The sequence below is a fragment of the Bos indicus genome, chromosome 1, assembly GCF_029378745.1.
Source record: "Bos indicus isolate NIAB-ARS_2022 breed Sahiwal x Tharparkar chromosome 1, NIAB-ARS_B.indTharparkar_mat_pri_1.0, whole genome shotgun sequence".
In the NCBI taxonomy this organism is placed as follows: Eukaryota; Metazoa; Chordata; class Mammalia; order Artiodactyla; family Bovidae; genus Bos; species Bos indicus.
In genome coordinates this window covers 75,807,628-75,833,524 of record NC_091760.1, presented here as the reverse complement: position 1 = coordinate 75,833,524, position 25,897 = coordinate 75,807,628, and the positions used below count along the sequence as shown (strand labels likewise).

At 37.8% G+C, this 25,897-nt stretch overlaps 1 protein-coding gene and 1 long non-coding RNA gene across 6 annotated transcripts in view; both read right to left on the bottom strand.

The window, feature by feature from the left end:
• The window catches only part of FGF12 (fibroblast growth factor 12), a 615,850-nt gene that overhangs the window by 91,912 nt on the left and 498,041 nt on the right, over positions 1 to 25,897 (bottom strand). The gene's annotated exons all lie outside the window — the stretch shown is intronic.
• Positions 1 to 25,897, bottom strand: part of LOC139183186 (uncharacterized) — a 121,658-nt gene that overhangs the window by 13,417 nt on the left and 82,344 nt on the right. Inside the window, exon 2 of the long non-coding RNA XR_011566719.1 lies at positions 1 to 25,897. This exon is cut by the window's left edge and continues 13,417 nt beyond it; it is cut by the window's right edge and continues 81,290 nt beyond it. This is a non-coding gene — a long non-coding RNA (uncharacterized lncRNA).

Sequence of the window (25,897 nt, the reverse complement as noted above, 5' to 3'; positions counted from 1 at the left end):
AACTGCTCATCAGATAATCCTGTAAGTCATGATAATTACAGATTTTTATTTCTTAGACATTTTAAAACTGTTTTTAGAATAGCATTACCATGTCAGAAGCCAAATATTACTTACTACTAAATAATACAATGCAATAGTCTGAAAATTAACAATCAATCTTTCAGACTTAGAAGAGCAATTTTTAATGGCATAAAGTGAGGTTAATATAAATTCCTATGAAAAATGAAAAAAATGCTATTATAAAGAATTTGAATGATCAAAGGATATAAACTAAGACATATTATTATCATACAGCATTTTGAACATTCTGTAAGTGAAAAGATCTGTTCATAATGTCTGAAGAATAGAGTTCTTATCCTATATTTACCAACTAGCAGTTCACACACTTGAAAAGTTGGAAAAAAAGTCACATTCACGTTAGTTCTCTCATCTGTAAAATAAATACATCTCCTTTTACATACTTTCAGTAACTGTAAAAATTAGATGATATATTATGTAAGAAACTATGTTGTAAATCTCAAAGTGCTGTGTACATGGTGGAGCTTATTATCTAATATCTTGCTACATAAACAATGCAGCAGGATCAACATCCCTAAGAACTAAACTAAGGAATCCCAGACCCAATTCCAGACTTATTTAATCAGAATTTACATTTTAACAAGCTCATTGTTGACTATAGGAATGTGTGCTTATCCCACATACGTGATGTAAAACATAGGTGAATCCATGGCCCCTTACACAGACATGTATTTGCTGTTACTCTCTTATATTCTAGTTAAGTATCCTCTACAAATCAAGAGTATGTTGGTCTATAGGGGTTTTTTGATTAACATTTTCTGTACCATTCTGATATATTTTCACTTCATATCATTGGAGGGCAGGGATTGCCTTCAAATATGTAGTTCATTGCCTAACAAACAAATATGTAAAATATACCTTTAAAAAATAATAATTCTATAATCTGGCAATTAGAGAGACAAAATGTCCTTGATGTAGAGCTAATAGTAAGAAACTCTCAGTAACAATAATTCTGGTGTACCTGGAGACCCTCAGAATAGAAAAATAAAAGGTTATTATTTAATATTCTTGAACTCCCATAGTTAATTTTGATGAGATCTGATGTCAGATTGACCTAAAATTTGTGATGGAATAAACAAAAGCATTCTTCCCTTGTATTTATTGTTTTTTACATGCATAAGGGTAAAAGCCTCAACATCTAATCTTAAAATGGACCAAAGGAAGTCATGAAACGTGAGGCATGACAAGATTAATTCAGCATATCAGGAAAGATGACCTCTCAGGCTGTGGAAATAGAGTTGAAAAATAAACACAGTAGATGTGGTCTCAAAATTTCAAAATGAGGAATGAAAGCGTTCATAAAATTAAACACATTAAACTAAGGATGACCTACTTAAGAAAATAATTTCCCTTTCTAACCTTTAAGTACCTGAATTAAGTAGTTTAGATTTATAGTCTCTAGACATTTCTAAATTTTATTAAATGTGAAAAAAAATGAAAGTTCACCTGGAATAAAACCTTTGATTAATTTTATCTATGAAAAAACATCTATACCATTCTCTCAGACCTTGGCAATGATCTCTGACAGAGTTCTGAATTCTCTTTATTTAAATGCTGTTGATATATTATGGATGCAGCTTTCAGTCATGCTGAACAAACCTTGCATTGTACAGAAAATCTGAAAATGACTATTTGGAGAGTGACAGGTCCCCTTTTTACTAAGCTAATATTTAAACATTAAGAGTCACAGAGCATCAATAGCATTGAGAGAAGATAAGGCACTGTGCAGAACTCCAAATAAACACTTTAAATGTATATTTTCATGTATTGAAACTAGGGCTGTTACAGTGAAAGGAGGTTATATAAAACTAGGAAACAATCATATAGCAAGTGTACATTAATCAGTTCATACAATAAGAATGATCGACCAGAAGAAAACAGAGACTAAACTCAGTACTGCCTACTACTTATGATATACAGAGCTAATTCCTCTGATGAACCTGATTCATTCATTGCTCAATGTCACAAACATAATTCTCACCAAATAGTCATAAAATATACCTCTAGAATTCAATAGTAAATCAAATATATCTTTGTTGTTTCTTTCCATTCACAGAGCAGATCTTTGAAACTCAGACTTTAAGATGCATGGCTTTCCTTGCTACTAACAATGAAGGTAATCGATGGGTCATGAGTTTGTCCATTAACCTATCAGGCCTGGTTGTTTCTCTAATGATCTCTATCTCCAAGGGTGAGTTGATTTTTTTTCTCCAGTCTTCAGTTTTGTTACCTGGAGAATAATATGGCAAGACTAAAAAAAGAAATAGAAGTTTCATTAAATGGAAATTCTTCAACTGTCTCATTTCATGTGCATAAAATCCTGCCATTAGCACTGTAAAGAGTGCTGGAGGCTCAGGGGAAGAAGTGAGTTACCTTATTAAAGGCAGTGGAGCTGGGAATTAATCCTAAGTCTTTCTGTTACAAGTATCTTGCTTTCTATTATCCTATAGGAGCTCCAAAGGTTCTTGACAGTTCCAAAGTTTCTAACTAGTGAACTCCTCTGGCCACCCCACATGTAATCCTTCTGAAAAACACTATCAAAGGCAGTCTTTGGACAGTGTTGTATTGTGACTCATCCCAAGTCAAGCCTATGCTAGCCTAATTCTCCCAGTTCTGATGGGAAGCACATTGCCTATGAACAGTACTCAATTGGGAAGGTAGCCCAGTGTCCTGGAAAGAGCAGAGGCTTTTGAACCATGTGGATCAAGCTTCGAATCCTGAAGAGCCTGCTCAGTGCAGAACCTTTCCCAGTCTTTTGCACTTGCAAAATACACTTGCCTTTCACATGTAAAGCATACAAAATTGTGCACAACTCAAAGTATTAATTGAGCCCAATAAATATGTGTACAATGAATAAAATATTGGTTCTTTTCCATTCTCTATTTGATTTGTATACAAATGATAGCACTCACTCATTATAACACTATTCAAGATTAATGGTTAAAAAAAAAAGCTAATGGGCTTGTTTTGTTTACACTGACTATCTCAGAACTGCTGATTTCAATAAGTTTATTCTTCCAACTAAGGAACAAAGGAGTAATCCCTGAACTCCTGCGCTGAAGAAACTGATGAAGGGAGAAGCTACTGCAATTCAGCCTGCTCTTTTAATGCCAGATTGTGACAAAACTATTCATTATGTGAAACTTATTCTAGCAAGCGCTCTCCTAGTGTGTGACAGACTGTTAATTCTGCTGACCATGGAACTCAAATCGCAAACAAGTTTATGGCTGGGAAACCCAGTGAATTTCTGAGGGCTTAGTGGGAGTGGGGAAAATAGAAGGGAGGGCGTGTATTTGACAGTAAGGGAGCAAGGGTGGAGATCTCAGAAATAATAAAATCTTTTCATGGAAGTTTAAGATCTGGCATTGCGGATAGAACAGAACGCAATGAGGAAATTTGTCTTATAAATTTTTCATATACCCTGTGCAAGTTATACCCCTACCCTTATGGAAGTCCATTAGAGTCCAGAAAGCTCAGAGGAAAGAGGGGAAAACAGGTGCATTCATGCTTGATTTTTCCATATGTTTGTTATTCAATAAAAGGACAATGAGTGATGAATCCTATACCTAATGACCATATACAGGAGAGCTTTTTCTATTTTTCTAACCCAGCAATGAAAATATTGCCATTCAAAAGAAAAAAATAAGTAAAATCAACATTAGTATAAGGCTGTGATGACTTGTCTGAAATTCCCTAATATCCTACATCTACTAAAGAATCCCAACTTTTCACTGAATTAAGATGATCTTATGATGATAAAATTATTTCTTCTCTGAAAATCAACTTAAATATGTTTACCTGCTAAAACTAAGGATGATTATATGCAACGATAAATGAGCTTAACTTCTATTTTATGCAAAGATTTTGCTAGGAATGGTAAGGGATAAAAAGACATATCAGAAGTATTTGCTGACTTCAAGGTTCTTGAAATCTACTGAAATATATGACCTAGTGCACAGTGATTGTACCACACAATTTTCCATTTCCATCCACCAAAATCCTGTTTCCTCCCAGTTTCCCATGTCCTAATACCTCAAGGTTCAGCTTAAATACTATGAAAAACTGAGCCTGATATTTTGTCCGAAATAAAAATTCTACCTCCAATTTCTCAGAGCTCCCTATTTCTATTTTTAAATATTACTTAAAATTTCTCATTTTATATTATCACTATACTCTTGGTCACAAAAAAGGACATGACGTATCTTTTATTTGTTAAGGTATGTCCCTTTAAAGCAACTGCTGCTGCTGCTAAGTCGAGTCAGTCCTATCCGACTCTGTGCGACCCCATAGATGGCAGCCCACCAGGCTCCTCTGTCCCTGGGATTTTCCAGGCTGTGCGACCCCATAGACGGCAGCCCACCAGGCTCCTCTGTCCCTGGGATTTTCCAGGCAAGAATACTGAAGTGGGTTGTCCTTGCCTTCTCCGTTAAAGCAACTAATCTGAAGGACAAAGAAAGGATCCTTTGGAGCTGTCAGGAAATAGGAACAAGTCAATTACAAGGAGGGAAAAATAAAGTTGACCTTAGAGCAACATTCAATTCTAGAAAGCAGTGAAGCAAGACCCACAAAAATCTTCATAGGAAAAAAAAAATAACCCGAGTATTTAATATCCAGCCACGGTATTGCTCAAGTAAAACAACTAACAGAAAACAGTTTCTAACATTCAAGAATTCAGGGGATATTGTCTCCATGAGTACTTCTTGAGGAACAGTTCCATCCAGCAAAGATATATTTTTGGAAAGACTATGTAAAAAGATAAGGAAAGTTGAATCTACTTACTTATGGAACAAATTTAAACATATGCAAGGATTAAAATGATAGGAGAGAATGTAAATGTTATATATCCTGACCATGGGTGAGAGAGTGAATTAGTATGGTAATCTTCTCACCTCAAAACCAGGGTTAAAAGACAGTTTAAATTCTTTAAAGTAAGTAATGGGAGATAAGTATTTAATAGCTCGAAGTAAAACACTAAGAAAGATGATGTCATTAGCTGAAATTAGCTGGGGGAAAGGAGGATGGGGAGAATAAAGAAGAGTAAAAATACTAATCCCATCATTGATTATAGAGGAGAATCAAATACTGTTTAAACAAACAGAGGATTTGTTCTAATCTTCTAGAACATAAAAATTTAGAACATAAAAATATGTTCTAAAACATATACTATGTTTTAAAACATTATACTATGTCAAGAATACCAACTTTCCAATTATCAGAAGCAACACATACACACACACACACACATATCCCACAGTAAGCAAAAATAAAGTACAATAGCTTTAAAGACAGAAAAGCGTAATATGAAATAATATACAATTAATATTAAATATATATTCCCTAATAACAGCAACAAGTGGGCAGCATGGTCTGTTTTGCTCACTGCTATGTCCCTAGCACCTGGCACATTGTCTGGCTATTGATTCGCACGAAAAAAATCTTAAAAGAATAAAATGCATATAGGCTAATCTCATATATTAAAGAAAAATACTTTCAAGTGGCAGCAAGCCACAAAACTCACTTTGTACTATATAGATGAATAATACCTAAAATAAATTCTTCAGAAAATTTGAGATGGAAGACCAAGCAAATGCAAACAAAAGGAGAACAAATGTCATTATTGTAATAATAGTCAACACTGAATTCAAGGCAAACAAATGATCTTAGAAAAGAACCGTTGCTACAAGTGATGAAATAGATTTTTAACAAAACTATGTATTAATGGGCTTCCCCAGTGGTGCTAGTGGTAAAGAACCTGACTGCCACTGCAGGAGACATAAGAAATGCTGGTTCAATCCCCAGATTGGGAAGATCCCCTGGAGGAAGGCATGGCAACCCACTCCAGTATTCTTGCCTGGAGAATCCCATGGACAGAGGAGCCTGGGTGGTTACAGTCCATAGGGTCACAAAAATCTGGCATGACTGAAGCGCTGTTGCACAGATGCATGTATTAATAGATTAAAGAGCTAAGACTAAATAGGCACTAAACAACAGAGTAGCAGCATTCATAAATTTAAGCACACAGTAATTGAGACAGACCAAAGTAAAAACCTAACATGGAACTTTTCTTTTTGCTAGTGGCTAAGGCAATGGCACCCCACTCCAGTACTCTTGCCTGGAATATCCCATGGATGGAGGAGCCTGGTAGGCTGTGGTCCATGGGGTCACTGAGGGTCGGACACGACTGAGCGACTTCACTTTCACTTTTCACTTTCATGCACTGCAGAAGGAAATGGCAACCCACTCCAGTGTTCTTGCCTGGAGAATCCCAGGGACAGGGAGCCTGGTGGGCTGCCGTCTATGGGGTCGCAGACAGTCGGACATGACTGAAGCGATTTAGCAGCAGCAGCAGCATAGAACATTCACAAAAATTTACTTACTTTTGGTTACACACAAAACATAGGTAAAATCAAAACAGGAGAAAGAGCCAAGGCAACAGTCTCTGATCACATAATGAAAAAACTAGAAATTAATAATGAAACTGGAAAACGACATCTAATATTTTAAAGTACTCTTACATACTGTTGTTGTTTAGTTGCTAAGTGGTGTCTGACCCTTGAGACTTCATGGACTGTAGCTCTGCCAAGTCCATGGGAATTTCCAGGCAAGAATACTGGAGCAGGTTACCATTTCCTTATCCAGGGGATCTTCAGGACCAAACCATCTAACCTGCAACTCCTGCACTGTAGGTGGATTCTTTACCACTGAGTCACCTGGGAAGCCCCTTTACTCTTACATATATCTTCAGTCAAAAAAGAGATCAATATCTAAATTACACTGTATCTCAAAACCACAGTGAAAATACACTGCTTTACAGACTATGGGACATAGCTGAGACATTGCTTAAAGAAATGTCATCATGTTAAATATTCACGTAAGGAAACAAGTAAGGAAGATAAATGAATTAAGCATCTATATTTAGATTTTAGCTAAAAGGTTAACAAAAGCAGAAAGAAAACCATTTGAATAATCAAAACAAAAACTAATTAATTATAAAGGAAATTACAGGAATAATAAATACATACAAGAGCAGAATTTTGGAAAATAAAATAATATAAATACATGAATACACTTTTAGCTGCTAGGATTTCTTGGCACCTTGGCACTCGGGAAAAACAATTCTTTGTTGTAGGTGCTACCCTGTTCATTGTATTGAGCAGCATCCCTAGCCTCTACTTACTAGATGCCAGCAGCCACTGCCCTCAGCCCTTTGTAACAACCAAAATTGTCTGTGGACATTGCCAATTGTCCCCCTGGGCTGGGCATTGTCAAAATTGCCCCAATTGAAACCATTGAACTAACACAATCAAAAATAAAGAGAAAAAGTTCAAATGCCTAATAAAACAAATGATAATGAAGAAATGATTGGTTAGAGAAAATAAAAGAATAAAAACATACCATTTTATTAAACACTGCAAATTAATATGAAGCATGGATAAAATTGATAATATTATAGAAATATCAAATTAACAAAAATAGAAAATCTAAGACAAGGTTTGCCAAAGAAGACAGAAAGTTGTCAAAAATCTAACCATCTAAAGAATTATTTGATCCCTCTTATTTAAGCACTGTTCCATTCTTTTGCATACATTTGGCCATATAATTGGATAAGAGAAAAAAAACTTAGAAAACCATCAAGGGTTTTTTTTACTTAGATGATACTTTGCAAGTGATACAATTGTACAACTGAAAGAAAGGCAGGGTTTACTGAGCAACTATTGAAAACAATGAGACTTTATAAACTGGCTCAGTATAAAATTAACATACAGAAATCATTATCCTTTATGAATACCAATCACCTCCAATATAAGAGATCAATTGGTAAAAGACACAAAATATTTAGGAATAATACTGATAATAAATTTTCATAAAATAAAAAGAATAAAACAATAGAAAATTTGAGAAAATTGAAAAACTGATTCTGTAATTCTATAGAAAAATAAGTCAGGAATAGAACAATCATGAAAAAGAAGATTAATTTGGCAGCAGAGAAGGAAAAAACAAACTTATGATACTAAAAAACAATAGAAAGCTACAACATTTAAATCAGTGTGGTGAAAGTGAAAGTCACTCAGTTGTGTATGACTCTTTGTAACCCCATGAACTATACAGTCCATGAAATTCTCTAGGCCAGAATACTGGAGTGGGTAGCCTTTCCCTTCTTCAGGGGATCTTCCCAACCCAGGAACCAAACCCAGGTCTACTGCATTGCGGGTGGATTCTTTACCAGCTGAGCCACAAGGGAAGCCCAAGCATTTGCAGGGGCAGGGGTCGGGGTGGAGTTAGCCTATCCCCTCTCCAGAGGATCCTCTTAGGAATCGAACCAGGGTCTCCTGCTTTGCAGACAGATTCTTTACCAACTGAGATACCAGGGAAGCCCATCAGTGTGGTACTGGGACATCAGTGTGGTACTGGGACTCAAATAACAGTCAGAACAATGAGACACTGGTAGAAGTACAGAAATCCAAACAAGTAAAAATGTGTTTCTAATATGACATCTAATATTAGTGGAGAAAAGACAGATTTTACTTAAAAAACTGTGTTGAAACATTTGGGCTGATTTTGGAGAAGACTCTTAAGAGTCCCTTGGACTGCAAGGAAATCCAACCAGTCCATCCTAAAGGAGCTCAGTCCTGGGTGTTCATTGGAAGGACTGATGCTGAGGCTGAAACTCCAATACTTTGGCCACCTCATGCGAAGAGTTGATTCATTGGAAAAGACCCTGATGCTGGGAGGGATTGAGGGCAGGAGGAGAAGGGGACGACAGAGGATGAGACAGCTGGATGGCATCACCGACTAGATGCACATGAGTTTGAGTGAACTCCGGGATTGGTGATGGACAGGGAGGCCTGGCATGCTGTGGTTCATGGGGTCTCAAAGAGTCAGACACAACTGAGCGACTGAACAGAACTGAGCTGATGGTAAAAAAAATTTTCTTGGGTTAAATTCCAAGTACATTAGATTTAAGTATAAAATTTTAAACCATAAAATTTACATTGCTATGCTAAGTCACTTCAGTCGTGTCCAACTCTGTGCGACCCCATAGACGGCAGCCCACCAGGCTCCCCCGTCCCTGGGATTCTCCAGGCAAGAACACTGGAGTGGGTTGCCATTTCCTTCTCCAATGCATGAAACTGAAAAGTGAAAGTGAAGTTGCTCAGTCGTGTCCGACTCTTAGCGACCCCATGGACTGCAGCCTACCAGGCTCCTCCGTTCATGGGATTTTCCAGGCAAGAGTACTGGAGTGGGGTGCCATTGCCTTCTCCGAAAATTTACATTAGGCATTTTTAATGAACTTAAATGACATTTTTAATGAACTTAAATGACATTGGAGTGATGCAGTTGTTCTCAGTATGATTTTTACAAATCTTGGAAGTTATAAAAGAAAGATTAATAAAATGTTAACTTTATGTTGTTGAATCTGTCAAATATTTAGTATTTATGAAAATACAAATATTTCTTGGTTACAAAACACACCATAAAACTAAGCCAAAAGGTAAAAGGCATTTTCAAGGACTAATTTTCCTAATATATAAAGAGTTCATTTAGAATAAGTAAAAGGCTGAACACAAATACCAAGGGCAAAGAGAGGTGTTAGTTAAGCTGTGGAAAAACTGACAGTGTCATATGTTGCTTTAGGAGTATAAATCTCTACTCTATCCATGGAGGTCAATTTGGCAATACCTAGCAAACACACACATGTTTATTTTCCATTTCACTTCTAGGAGTTTACTCTATAGATAAACTTTAAAATGAGGACAGATATTTGTATTAAAATATATCAATATTGGTTACATCACAGAAAATGAAGCAAACCTTCACCAATATGAGACTAATAAAACCACATATGGCAAAGTTTATGATGCGATACCACAAAACTTTAAAAGTGCAGAAACTTCTGGTGTACTGATGCAGAATAATCTCCAAGAAATACAGTTAAGTAGGAAGAGCAAAGTGGAGTCATAATGTGAAGCGTGTCTTTCTTTTGTAACAAACTGAAATAAATAGACAAATCTGCTTATACATGGGAAAAAACAACCACCACCTCCGGACTACATATAAGAAGATTGTAACAGTGGAAGCCCGTAAGAAAGAGTGGCGGGAGACAGGTGCAATGAAGATTTTAAGTAAATACAGAAAGTATATACAGTTTCATAGCTTGTAGTTACTTAACAGTAAATCAGTTCAGTTCAGTCGCTCAGTCGTGTCCGACTCTTTGCAACCCCTTGAATCATAGCACACCAGGCCTTCCTGTCCATCATCAACTCCTGGAGTTCACTGAGACTCACGTCCATCGAGTCAGTGATGCCATCCAGCCATCTCATCCTCTGTCGTCCCTTTCTCCTTCTGCCCCCAATCCCTGCCAGCATCAGAGTCTTTTCCAATGAGTCAACTCTTCGCATGAGATGGCCAAAGTACTGGAGTTTCAGCTTTAGCATCATTCCCTCCAAAGAAATCCCAGGGCTGATCTCCTTCAGAATGGACTGGCTGGATCTCCTTGCAGTTCAATGAACTCTCAAGAGTCTTCTCCAACACCACAGTTCAAAAGCATCAATTCTTTGGCACTCAGCCTTCTTCACAGTCCAACTCTCACATCCATACATGACCACAGGAAAAACCATAGCCTCGACTAGACGGACCTTTGTTGGCAAAGTAATGTCTCTGATTTTGAATATGCTATCTAGGTTGGTCATAACTTTCCTTCCAAGGAGTAAGCGTCTTTTAATTTCATGCCTTATAAATAAGTAAATACTGTTTACTTATAAATAAGTAAAAACAGTAAATACTGTTAAGTAAATACTGTTTCATAGCTTATGGTTTTTGGTTAAATGAATACACTGTCTCTTCAAAAGGGAATAAATCATTTGGGAAAGTATTGACAAAAGTCTGATTTGATAAATGTGAGAGAAGAATGCACAATAAGATCAAATGAAGTCAAAACAAGTCCTGATTTTAAAATCCAGAATCCAAGACTAGATGATTCATTTTTTTTAATTAAAATGCATGTTCCAGATAAATTCAAAAGACAGAGTTATCAGTATAGTTTTACTGTATTGATCCAGAGCACTACATGTCTGAGTTTTCCTGAACCAAATAGTTATTTTCTCCACATAAACAGAACACTATCTCCCAAACAAATCAACACTTTCCTTTTTTGAAGACTCTAATTCTGAGAGTCCTATGTGATGCCCTTTTCTGCTAAGTGAAAATCACCCCAAATATTGAAACAGGTAGTAACTACATACTTGATCAAGCACACTTTACTATTTATTTAGCAAACATTTATTGGCTATGAATTATATGTCACATAGGATGCAAGACCCTGAAAGAGAAAAGATGAAAAGACATGGTCCCTTAAGAGACCGTGGAAGGAATTCATAAAAGAAGGAAATGGCAGTATTTAACGAATTTGATCTGTGTTACATTGGTAACAGGTTTCCCTGGTGGCTCAGTGCTGAAGAACCTGCCTGCCAGTGAAGGAGAGTGGGGTTTGATCCCTGAGTTGGGAAGATCCCCTGAGAAGGAAATGGCAACCCACTCCAGTATTCCTGCCTGGAAAACCCCATGGACAGAGGAGCCTGGCAGGCTCCAGTCCATGGGGTCGCAAAAGACTCAGACATGACTTAGTGACTAAACAACAAGCAATAGCAGTAGTCATGAGCAAGTGCAGTAGGACGCTGGAGGAGAGAGTCATCAACAGTTCCTGAAGACATAGAAAGGGCTCCACAAACTGGAGTTAATTCTACCTCTGCCAGACCTAAAGTGAGAATGACAGCCAAGCTCTTGCTTTGAGGTGCTGAAATATGAAAATATTTAATAAATATATAATAGCAAAAAATGTGATTAGTGTGACCAATGAAGTTTGGACTTCATGGTTTGAGATTTCCATTTCATATCCACTTTATTCATCAACTTTCAATAAACTGATTTAGTGACTGTGGCAACAGTCATCAAAGCCAAAATATTAGGTATCTGGGAGAATTTATGTCCAAGACTCCAGAATTCACAGTCTAGAATTTTCTAATGAATCTCATCTCCTTAGAAAAGTCCATATTATTTAATACCTTCAGAACATAAACACAATTTCAAAACATCTAGCAGAGATTATAGCTTTAGTTTTCAAAAGCATGCTCCAAAAAGCATTGCTCCAATGTTCCAACACAAGGTAAATACTCATGAATTAAAAACATGAATATCATCATTTATCTTCATAGAATAATAATTAGCAGCATGAGTTTACAAAAATCATCAGCAAAAGAATCACTGTGACTATAACTGACATCAATAGCCATTTTTAAAAACAGTACAAGGGAAATAATTCACCTTTAACATAAATGGGGGATTCCCTGGTAGCCCAGTGCAGGATATGTGGGTTCGATCCTTGGGTTGGGAAAATCCCCCGGAGAAGGAAAAGGCAACCCACTTCAATATTCCCGCCTGGGAAATCTCATGGACAAAGGAGCCTGGCAGGCGACAGTCCATAGGGTTGCAAAAGAGTCAGAGAGGACTTAGCAACTAAACAACATAAATAGAGCGAATACAATTGCATAATATGGGGCAAATACATAAAAGAAGCAAATTCTTTTTTATACTGGATCTTCAGGGACTCACCACCAAGCATAATCATTGTAAATACAAATTATGCTGAATCGTGCAGTGCTGCCCACGGAGTTCTGAAAGTCTGAATATATTGTAGATGGAGACATACTTTCCTTGACTAAAAATTTGAAGAACTCATTTCTCAGATATTATGACAGCCTTTTCTATGTAGGTCTTGATTCTATTTGATGCAAATGTTAAAGTGATAAGGACACCTAAAGCAACTGTAAAGAAACAAAACATGTTGAGGATAAAACTTGGTGGGGTGTGGGTATGAGGAGGATTGCTGACAAGAGCTGCTTGCTCAATCCTGTAGGCATGTTTCCAGTCTAATCCCAAATGCTCAACAAGCAGATTTACTAATTTGGCATCCCCCAAAAGACTTCAGCACTGAATAATTGTTTCTTCCTTGTAAAGTATTAAATTTGTAGGTAATTTTGTCTTTCAGTCTGGCTACAAAAACATTCATTCAGAGGCTATTAGTTTAAAGGTTATTGTAGTTAGTAGTTGTCCATGCATGCAATCAGATTTAGCTCAATGGATTCTGCTCACCTCACAAGCATGCATACTATAGTATTTAAAGGTTAGCCAACTTTCACTCTGTCAAAACAGCATAAGGAGAGAATACCAGCAATGTGGATCTGTATTATGGCAGATTTTGCTGACAGCTTTCTGAAATCCACACTTAGAGATCAGAAGCATGAGCAAAACAGCTCAAGGTCAAGAATTTAATTAATGCTTCCATTATATGTTTATGTAGTCTAAAATATTTACGAGGAATGTATGAAAAGCTGAAGATGTTAAATCTGGAAAGGGCTCAGGGAAGAGAGAGTCAACAACTCTGTGTGGCTTAGTGGAGAAATTAAGACCAAATGAGAGAGGTGGATTTTTGTTCTAAATAAGACCTTACCAATAATGAGGGGTGTTGAATAATGGAAAATGTTCAGCTTCTGAAAGTGGAATTTCTGCTATATGGGCAAAGTAGATAATAGATTAATACTTAAAGATGTTATTTATTAGGACTCATACTTAGTTAAGGTATTTAATTATGTGATTCTTCTAGATTTTCTCTTTATATTCTATGGTCGGTCATGAAAATTCTCCAGAAGGGATAAATGGCTGAGCTTTTTTTTTTTAGGTTTCATACTACCTGGTATCATTGCAGCCAAATTATCAACATCAATTTCTTAGAGGAAAGATTCTACCCAACCGTTAGGTATGATATACAGATTCAAAAGGGGTTGATATAAAAATCACAAATGGGAAATTAATAAAGATCCATTAGAAACCTAGACATGTTTAACATGTACACTAAACTTGAAACGCTGTCTTACAGAAAAACCTGGATAATGCTCAAATATGTCCTTGGAAGCTATTTTAAGATGTATAGACATGGCTCAATACGGAAGTTTTCATGTTCTCCATGCAACTGTTTTCACCAAGCACGACTGAAGCGACTTAGCAGCAGCAGCAGCAACATCTTCAAGTTACCTGAATTTAGGAAGTATCACTGTTCATGTTGTACAAGTATTAACACTAAATATACTTATCACATTCTCTGGCATGTGGCTTTAAGATATCCTAAGTATTTCAGATAGTTAGGCTTTAATGTTATCCAATAGTTTCCCTTTAGTTTTCTTTAATAGCCTTCTGGGCTAACAGTAATTTTAAAATCTTCACAGAGTAATTTTTTAGAGGGCATAGTATTTTTCCTAATGTAAATAAATTAGTCCATCATCAAGTCCCAGCTAGTTGATGAATCATGTTTACTATTGCCACTTTTTAACTACCATTACAATCGGTGATTATTTATTGGCCAAGAATTTTCAATACTTCAGTTTTAGCAGCCATTCTGCAGTTAACATGAGACTTGGTTATCAAATGCATGATACATCAGTCCACCACGGCTAAAATGGAATTGTTCTAATTATTAAATTATGAATGTGGTGGCAGTCTATATGGATGCTGCACACTGTATAAGTGTAATTATAATCATGAGCTCTTGAAAGAGGGTATGTGAAATAACCTTCACGGTCCTTAACAGAGTCTTCACAAAGTGGATGTTCATTAATTGCCAGCTGAACTAATAAAACACTATCATAGAAAACTCCACTGTGAATCAAGGATTCTGTTTTTAAAACCTTCCTGTAATTTTACTTACATACAACACTGTATGCATCAGATACTCAATAAACATATGTGAGAAAAGATTGTTTAAATAATTGCTGCGAGCCCAATTTGTATTATAGTATAATTTCCTGACTCAGCCCTTCTATAGTATTTAAAATATAGTCATGCACTAAGTGGGTTTCTCTACACTTCATGAACAGTGGGAAGGGTCAGGAATATTATCTTTAGATATGCAATACAGACACGTTAGTAACAGAGGATTTTTTTCCCCCAACACATGGAAAGAATCTGGTTCTCATTAATGACTTTCTGAAAACTCCAGCTTTCATTGCTAGGGAACAAAGATTATTTTGGGCAGTGCTTGAAAAGACATTATTTACTGATTCTTTTGATGCGTTGAGACTACTTCCACACAGTATCTTCAGGATGGAAAGAACAAACTTCCTTTTCTGATTATACTATTATTACAAAAACAGGACAGGTATATGAGGTGACTCTCAGTGCTATCTGAGAACTGAAGCAAACATTTTAACCCATATTCTATCCATTCATACATGACACTGACCAAAGGCAATTTGGAGCTCCTTTCAAGCAGTTTGCATCAGAAACCATTCATGGCATGATCGCCTTTGCTGTAATACAAAAAGGACCCAACCAGTGAACAGCTGGAGTTCAACCAGAAGAGGAGGATATTTTATACATGGATGGCATTGCTCTAATCTTTTAAAAATGTATTTTAAAAGCAGCATTATTATTGATTCATATATTTATACTCAATTTTCCACTGTTCTTAGTACTTAACGTGTGTACCCATGTGGATAATCTAAAACACTGAGAATTCCAATAACATTTATATTAAATCTAGATTTAAATCTGACACATAATATAATTTTTCAGGGGATGCCAAAATGTGCCCATCTATTTTTGTTTTATTCTGATAACCTTTAAAATCTGATTCTGTGGCCATGAATATGTACATTTGGGAATGGGAAAAATGTCCTGGAAATATGCTTCTGATTGTGGACTATACTATAGCATTAAATACATATTGTTAAATAATGACACAGAAAAAAATGAGTCAAGATTTTGATGGATTTGACAGAAAAAAAAAGCAACAGAGCACATTCATATGTGGTCACCAAAGAACATCCTCAAGAGAAAATCATGCATAAATGATTTCCATAAATAAATATTATTAAGTATTATATAAGTTAAATTGCCATGAAGTGATGGGACCGGATGCATGATCTTAGTTTTCTGAATGTTGAAAGAAAGTGAAAGTGAAGCCACTCAGTCGTGTCCGACTCTTTGCGACCCAAAGGTCTGCTTCCGACCAGACTCCTCCGTCCACGGGATTTTCCAGGCAAGAATACTGGAGTGGGTTGCCATTTCCTTCTCAAGGGGATCTTCCCAACCCAGGGATTAAACCCGGATCTCCCATATTGTTGGCAGATGCTTTACAGTCTGAGCCACCAGGGTAATTGAGCTTTAAGCCAATTTTGTCACTCTCCTCTTTCACCTTCATCAAGAGACTCTGTAGTTCCTCTTCACCTTCTGCCATAAGGGTGGTGTCATCTGCATATCTGAGGTTATTGATATTTCTCCAGGCAATCTTGATTCCAGCTTGTGCTTCTTCCAGCCCAGCGTTTCTCATGATGTACTCTGCATGTAAGTTAAATAAACAGGGTGACAATATAGACCATTGACATACTCCTTTTCCTACTTGGAACCACTCTGTTGTTTCATGTACAGTTCTAACTGTTGCTTCCTGACCTTCATACAGGTTTCTCAAGAGGCAGGTCAGGTGGTCTGGTATTCCCATCTCTTTCAGAATTTTCCACAGTTCATTGTGATCCAACAGTCAAAGGCTTTGGTATTGTCAATAAAGAAGAAATAGATGTTTTTCTGGAACTCTCTTGCTTTTTTGATAATCCAATTGATGCTGGCAATTTGTTCTCAGGTTCCTCAGCCTTTTCTAAAACCAGCTTGAACATCTGGAAGTTCATGGTTCACATATTGCTGAAGCCTGGTTTGCAAAATTTTGAGCATTACTTTACCAGCATGTGAGATGAGTTCAATTGTGTGGTAGTTTGAGCATTCTTTGGCATTGCCTTTCTTTGGGATAGGAATGAAAACTGACCTTTTCCAGTCCGGTGGCCACTGCTGAGTTTTCCAAATGTGCTGGCATACTGAGTGTAGCACTTTCACAGCAACATCTTTTAGGATTTGGAATAGCTCAACTGGAATTCCATCACCTCCAATAGCTTTGTTCACAGTGATGCTTCCTAAGGCCCACTTGACTTCACATTCCAGGATGTCTGGCTCTAGGTGAGTGATCATACCATCATGGTTATCTGGGTCATGAAGATCTTTTTTTGTACAGTTCTTCTGTGTATTCTTGCCACCTCTTCTTAATATTGTCTGCTTCTGTTAGGGCCATACCATTTATGTCCTTTATCGAGCCCAACTTTGCATGAAATGTTCCCTTGGTATCTCTAATTTTCTTGAAGAGAACTCTAGTCTTTCCCATTCTATTGTTTTCCTCTATTTCTTTGCATTGATCACTGAGGAAGGCTTTCTTATCTCTCCAAGCTATTCTTTGGAACTCTGCTTTCAAATGGGTATATCTTTTCTATTCTCCTTTGCTTTTCGCTCCTCTTCTTTTCACAGCTATTTGTAAGGCCTCCTCAGAGAGCCATTTTGCTTTTTTGCATTTCTTTTTCTTGGGGATGGTCTTGATCCCTGTCTCCTGTACGATGTCACGAACCTCTGTCCATAGTTCATCAGGTACTCTGTCTATCAGATCTAGTCCCTTGAATCTATTTCTCACTTCCACTGTATAATTGTAAGGAGTTTGATTTAGGTCATACCTGAAGAGTCTAGTGGTTTTCCCTACTTTCTTCAATTTAAGTCTCAATTTGGCAATAAGGAGTTCATGATCGAAGCCACAGTCAGCCCCCAGTCTTGTTTTTGCTGACTGTATAGAGCATCTCTATCTTTGGCTGCAAAGAATATAATCAATCTGATTTAGGTGTTGGCCATCTGGTGATGTCCATGGGTAGAGTCTTCTCTTGAATTGTTGGAAGATGGCGTTTACTATGACCAGTGCATTCTCTTGGCAAAACGCTGTTAGCCTTTGCCCTGCTTCATTCTGTACTCCAAGGCCAAATTTGCCTGTTACTCCAGATGTTTCTTGACTTCCTACTTTTGCATTCCAGTCTTCTTCCATTCCATCTTTTTTGGGTGTTAGTTCTAAAAGGTCTTGTAGGTCTTCATAGAACCGTTCAACTTCAGCTTCTTCAGCATTACTGGCCGGGGAAAAACTTGGATTACCATGATATTGAATGGTTTTCTTGGAAACGAACAGAGATCATTCTGTCGTTTTTGAGATTGCATCCAAGTACTGCATTTTGGACTCTTTTGTTGACTATGATGGCTACTCCATTTCTTAAAGGGATTCTTGCCCACGTAGTAGGTATAATGGTCATCTGAGTTAAATTCACCCATTCCAATCCATTTTAGTTTGCTGATTCCTAAAATGTCAACGTTCACTCTTGTCATCTCCTGTTTGACCACTTCCAATTTGCCTTGATTCATGGACCTAACATTCCATGTTCCTATACAATATTGTTCTTTACAGTGTAGGACTTTACTTCCATCAAAGTCACATCCACAATTGTGTGTTGTTTTTGCTTTGGCTCTGTCTCTTCATTCTTTCTGGAGTTATTTCTCTACTGATTTCCAGTAGCATATTAGGCACCTCCTGACCTGGGGAGTTCATCTTTCAGTGTCTTTTTGCCTTTTCATACTGTTCATGGAGTTCTCAAGGCAAGAATACTGATTGGTTTGCCATTCCCTTCTCCAGTGGACGACATTTTTTTCTCTGGTGATGGCATCCGGTCCCATCACTTCTTGGCAAATAGATGGGGAAACAGTGGAAACAGTGGCTGACTTTATTTTGGGAGCTCCAAAATCACTGCAAATGGTGACTGCAGCCATGAAATTAAAAAACACTTACTCCTTGGAAGGAAAGTTATGACCAACCTAGACAGCATATTAAAAAGCAGAGATGTTACTTTGCCACCAAAGGTCTGTCTAGTCAAGGCTATGGTTTATCCAGTAGTCATGTATAGATGTGAGAGTTGGACCATAAAGAAAGCTGAGCACTGAAGAAGTGATGCTTTTGAACTGTGATGTTGGAGAAGACTCTTGAGAGTCCCTTGGACTGCAAGGAGATCCAACCAGTCCATCCTAAAGGAGATCAGTCCCGAGTGTTCATTGGAAGGACTAATGTTGAAGCTGAAACTCCAATACTTTGGCCACCTGATGCAAAGAGCTGACTCATTGGAAAAGACAGTGATGCTGGGAAAGATTGAGGGCAGGAGGAGAAGGGGACAACAGACAATGAGAAGGTTAGACGGCATCACCCATGCGATGGACATGAGTGGGTAAATTCTGGTAGTTGGTAATGGTTGGGAGACCTGGCATGCTGCGGTTCATGGGGTCTCAAAGAGTCGAACATGACCAAGTGACTGAACTGAACTGAATAAGTTAAATTATATAACTGTGGTATTAGAGAAGACTCTTGAGAGTCCCTTGGACTGCAAGGAGAACCAACCAGTCCATCCTAAAGCAAATCAGTCCTGAATATTCATTGGAAGGACTGATGCTGAAGCTGAAGCTCCAATACTTTGGCCACCTGATGCATAGAACTGACTTACTGGAAAATACCCTGATTCTAGGAAAGAGTGAAGGTAGGAGGAGAAGGGGATTACAGAGGATGAGATGGTTGGATGACATCACTGGCTCAATTGACATAAGTTTGAGTAAGCTCCGGGAGTTGGTGATGGAAAGGGAAGCCTGGCGTGCTGCAGTCCATGGAGTTGCAAAGCATTGGACATGACTGAGCGACTGAACTGAACTGAACTGAACTGAAGTTAAATTATAAAGTCTATTTTGTGCCTCAAAATTCTGTTCATCCTTTATACACTTAATGAGAATAATGTTCATACATTGCTAACATTAATTCAATGGGATTTCCCAGGCAGGAATACTGGAGTGGATTGCCATTTCCTCCTCTAGGTGATCTGCCTAACCTAGGGATCTAACCTAGGTCTCCTACTTGACAGACTAATTCTTTACCACTGAGCCATCTAGAAAGTTATATATTTAAAGTATAAACCATGATGATTTGACATAAATATATATATTTAAATGATAAATACAGTCAAACTAATTAACAAATCTTGCATAATTTTTGTGTGCTGAGAGCACCTGAAATCTACACTCTCACCTTGCCTCTCTCTTAGAGCAGTACGTGCTCTGTGAAAATACTGCCATTGATTGTACTGTCTGGTACTGAATACTCTGATTCTGCTGGAGAGTAAGTTGTGTTTCTTAGCCAATATCGTGCTGTATATTGCCTTTAAATCTACTGTACTATTACATCCTTAAATTTGACTGTTACATAGGAGTATCAGTTGATTCAACAACTTTGAAAATATATATGACACTTTCTACTAAAACTAAACATATATCAACTATTTACCCAGAAATTATATTCCTATGTAAATTCTAAGGATAAGTGACTATACATGCCCACCAAAAACCATGACTAGAATACACATGTAGCAGCTTAACCACAATATCCCCAAACTGAAACTAACTCAAATGTCTATCATCCTAACAGATAAACCAATTGTAATATATTAAAACAGCCACTATGGAGAACAGTGTGGTGATTCCTTAAAAAACTGGAAATAGAACTGCCTTATGATCCAGCAATCCCACTGCTGGGCATACACACCGAGGAAACCAGAAGGGAAAGAGACACGTGTACCCCAATGTTCATCGCAGCACTGTTTATAATAGCCAGGACATGGAAGCAACCTAGATGTCCATCAGCAGATGAATGGATAAGAAAGCAGTGGTACATATACACAATGGAGTATTACTCAGCCATTAAAAAAGAATACATTTGAATCAGTTCTAATGAGGTGGATGAAACTGGAGCCTATTATACAGAGTGAAGTAAGGCAGAAGGAAAAACACCAATACAGTATACTAACGCATATATATGGAATTTAGAAAGATGGTAACAATAACCCTGTGTACGAGACAGCAAAAGAGACACTGATGTATAGAACAGTCTTATGGACTCTGTGGGAGAGGGAGAGGGTGGGAAGATTTGGGAGAATGACATTTAAACATGTAAAATATCATGTAAGAAATGAGTTGCCAGTCCAGGTTCGATGCACGATACTGGATGCTTGGGGCTAGCGCACTGGGACGAACCAGATGGATGGTATGGGGAGGGAGGAGGGAGGAGGGTTCAGGATGGGGAACACATGTATACCTGTTGCGGATTCATTTTGATATTTGGCAAAACTAATACAATTATGTAAAGTTTTAAAATAAAATAAAATAAAAATAAATAAATAAATAAAGGAATATTCAGTTCAGTTCAGTCTAGTCGCTCAGTCGTGTCCGACTCTTTGCGACCCCATGAATCGCAGCACACCAGGCCTCCCTGTCCATCACCAACTCCCGGAGTTCACTCAGACACATCCATTGAGTCAGTAATGCCATCCAGCCATCTTCATCCTCTGTCGTCCCCTTCTCCTCCTGCCCCCAATCCCTCTCAGCATCAGAGTCTTTTCCAATGAGTGAACTCTTAGCATAAGGTGGCCAAAGTACTGGAGTTTCAGCTTTAGCATCATTCCTTCCAAAGAAATCCCAGGGCTGATCTCCTTCAGAATGGACTGGTTGGATCTCCTTGCAGTCCAAGGGACTCTCAAGAGTCTTCTCCAACGCCACACTTCAAAAGCATCAATTTTTCGGTGCTCAGCCTTCTTCACAGTCCAACTCTCACATCCATACATGACCACAGGAAAAACCATAGCCTCGACTAGACGGACCTTTGTTGGCAAAGTAATGTCTCTGCTTTTGAATATGCTATCTAGGTTGGTCATAACTTTCCTTCCAAAGAGTAAGTGTCTTTTAATTTCATGGCTGCAGGCACCATCTGCAGTGATTTTGGAGCCCAAAAAAATAAAGTCTGACACTGTTTCCACCGTTTCCCCATCTATTTCCCATGAAGTGATGGGACCGGATGCCATGATCTTCGTTTTCTGAATGCTGAGCTTTAAGTCAACTTTTTCACTTTCCTCTTTCACTTTCATCAAGAGGCTTTTTAGTTCCTCTTCACTTTCTGCCATAAGGGTGGTGTCATCTGCATATCTGAGGTTATTGATATTTCTCCTGACAATCCTGATTCCAGCCTGTGCATAAAATGAATTAACTACAGATAAACTAATTTACATGGGAAATCTCCATATTTTCATTTTTACTGTGAATCTAAAGTTGGTTTAAAAATAAAGTCTTAAATTGAAAAAGGAAACAAAAACAAAGAGAAAACATAATGAATCTCAGAAACATTAATTTGAACTAAAAAAGAGAGATACAAATGAACACCTATAGTATAAACCTATTTATATGAAGCTCATGAAAAAACAAGAATAATTTGTATGCTAAAAAAATCAGACTGGTTGTTATTAGTTTTTGGTAGGGAGTTTGTGAAAGGACGCTAGAAAAACTTCTGGAGTGATGGATAGGTTTCCTGTTAACTGCATGGTTGTTACACAGGAGTTTTTACACTTAAGGTTTGAGCACTCAAATATAAGAGCATGTAACTATTTAGGACACTCTGCACCAGGACTTCCCTGGTGGCTCAGATGGTAAAGCATCTGCCTACAACGTGGAGACCTGGGTTCGATCCCTGGGTCAGGAAGATCCTCTGGCAAAGGGAATGGCAACCCACTCCAGTACTCTTGCCTGGAAAATCCCATGGTAGGCTACAGTCCATGGGGTCACAAAGAGTTGGACACAACTGAGTAACTAAACTTTCTTTCTTTCTGTATTAGGTATTCATAAAAGAACTGGTAATACCCTGGTAAACAAGATAACAATAGCACATCTATTTTTCTTGATTTTTTAAAGATATACCAGGAATTATATAATGGATTTTTTTTTGGGAAGGGGGGTCGGCGCAGCAGAAGCGGAATATAGTGCTTTGAGCTTCCCGGGTGGCTCAGCAGTAAAGAGTCCACCTGCCAAGCAGGAGATGTAGATTTGATCCCTGTGCTGGGAAGATCCCCTGGAGAAGGACATGGCAACCCACTTCAGTATTCTTGCCTGGAGAATCCCATGGACAGAAGAGCCTGGCAGGCTACAGTGTGTGGGGTCGAAAAAGAGTCAGATATGACAGCGACTAAATTCATGGGGTCGCAAAGAGTCGGACACGACTTAGCAACTGAAATAAACTGAACTGAACTGAAACAACAACACAGTTGTTTTACAATGTTGTTAGTTTCTGCTGTACAGCAAAGTTAATCATCTATACATACACATATCCCATCCTTTTTGGATTTATTCACCATTTAGGTCACCACAGTTTCTCTTCTCTGTACCTGGCACAACAGCAGGAACACAGTATGTCATCACTAAATGTTTTAGAATAATGCCCTCATGAGTTTATAAAAAAAAAGAACTATTTACCACTACAGTCAGTAAGTACAACTTAGATTTATCTCCCCTTCATAGAGTTTCTTAAATACAATTACCAGGCTTTGTTGACTACCACAAATAACAGCCTATGACATGTAAGATGTCTTCTAAATGGAAAAAGTAAGAGGATTTAATAATACCACACTGTCCCTATGAAGTTATACTCAAGAGAGATCAAGTTTAACCTATAGAGAAAACAGTAAAAAAGAGAAGTCTATGTTGAAAATCATGAAATTACATACTTTATAATGGGAATTTTGATCAAATATTCCCTAGATCCAAAATAAGCAAATCAGAGATATTTTGCACGGAGCCAAGGAAGACATTCGGAGAAGGCAATGGCAACCCACTCCAGTACTCTTGCCTGGAAAATCCCATGGACGGAGGAGCTTGGTAGGCTGCAGTCCATGGGGTCGCTAAGAGTCGGACACGACTGAGCAAATTCACTTTCACTTTTCACTTTCATGCATTGGAGAAGGAAATGGCAACCCACTCCAGTGTTCTTGCCTGGAGAATCCCAGGGACGGGGGAGCCTGGTGGGCTGCCATCTATGGGGTCGCACAGAGTTAGACACGACTGAAGTGACTTAGCAGCAGCAGCAAGGAAGACATTCTTTATTGACAGGATGATGAAACACACAGGCTCTTAAGAAAGGATATGATATTTCCAACTCTAGAGTGATAGAGGGAATCAGTTCAGTTCAGTTCAGTCACTCAATTGTGTCCAACTCTTTGTGACCCTATGAACCGGAACACGCCAGGCCTTCCTGTCCATCACCAACTCCCGGAGTCCACCCAACTTTTCACAGTATGAAAAGACAGGGGGAATAAAATATATGTATATCTAGGTTAGCTGCTTTTAACTAGAATCAATGGCTCTGTCAAGGTATCTTTTATTGCCAACAATTTCAGAAATAATTACTTGTCTCTAAGTAACACAATGATTATCTTAATTTGATGTCAGCCATGGCAAAAATTGTGAATGGATAATTAGGAAAAATATTCTGAAAACTACTACTTAATTCATATAAGACACATATCTCAATGAAACTGAAAAGAAAAAGAATACAAGAAAGATTAATGATAATAAAAAGCATTACCTCAAGTGTGAGTCTCATGTTATTGCATTCCTAACGTTGCTCACATCATACCCTCAAGGAATTGATTTGTTCTTAATGCCAAGGAAAGCAACAAAAAGGAACTAAATCCTATTGACAAGTTAGTTATTTAATAAATATTTTAGTAGCATAAATCCAATCACTTGAAAATGTATTTATGAATTGATCAATAAACTCAGAGATAATTTCTGACCAATGACATATAAAATATATCAAAAAACCATCTGATCTCCTAACTTTTGCTTTGAAGGTAAAATATAACCTGACTCTGGATAAAAAGATACAATTTGAATTCCCAGAGCTCCTGGAACCTAAAACTATCCTTTTAATACTCTTAACCTCTAAAAGAGGTTAATATTTTTTAGAGCAGATAGATCATTTTATTGATCCTGGACTTTGCTTCCAGACAAGGAACAAATCTTATGGAAGAAAAGGGAAAGAGGAAATAAGAAATATTGACAAATCATGAATCCTGGAAAGAGTAATATAAATTACATATTATTAATAAAAACGTGACAATGCAGGAGGAAAAAAAGGAAGAAAGAAGGAAGGAAAAAGGGAATTACTCAATTTAGCTTTGTTGTTGTTTAGTCACTAAGCCATGTCTGACTCTTTTGTAACTCCAAGGACTGTAGCCTGCTAGGCTCCTCTGTCCATGGGATTTCTCAGGCAAGAATCCTGGAATGGGTTGCCATTTCCTTCCTCAGGGGATCTTCCCGACCCAGGATTGAATCTGCGTCTCCCACATTGGCAGGTGGATTCTTTACCACTGAGCCACCAGGGAAGTCCTAATTTAGCCTTAGCCAATAGAAACAAACCAAGACTTTGAGGGAAACAGGATGTTCTATTGATGTGCCCAGAAATATTAATATGAACTAGAACCAATATAGCAATATAGAAATTAATGAAAAGAATTGTAAAAAAAAAGGTTAGGTGTGGCTAAAGGCTGAGTTTGAAAGAGAAGATGTGGTGGTCATACGCAGTTGTGTTCGACTCTTTGCAACCCCGTGGTCTGTAGCCTGCCAGGATCCCCTGTCGATGGGATGTTCCAGGCAAGAATACTGGAATGGGTTGCCATTTCCTTCTCCAGGGAATGTCCCAACCCAGGAATTGAACCTGCGTCTCCTATATCGGCAGGCAGGTTCTTTACCACTGAGCCACCAGGGAAATCCAAAAGAGAAGATGGTGTCGTTTAAATTTTATACTGAGCCCTACCATTTCATTTATTTTTTGATAGGTAAGACATGCATTTATTTAGACAGAAACACACTCCACAGACAGAGTGTGGGCCCCTACCACTGCATATTAACCAGATGAAGCTGAAAGTTTTCTTGAAATTAGCAGCATAAAAAAAATGCAGGAAATTTTTCTCAAAGAATGATGGCTATGAAAATTACTCACTTTATAAAG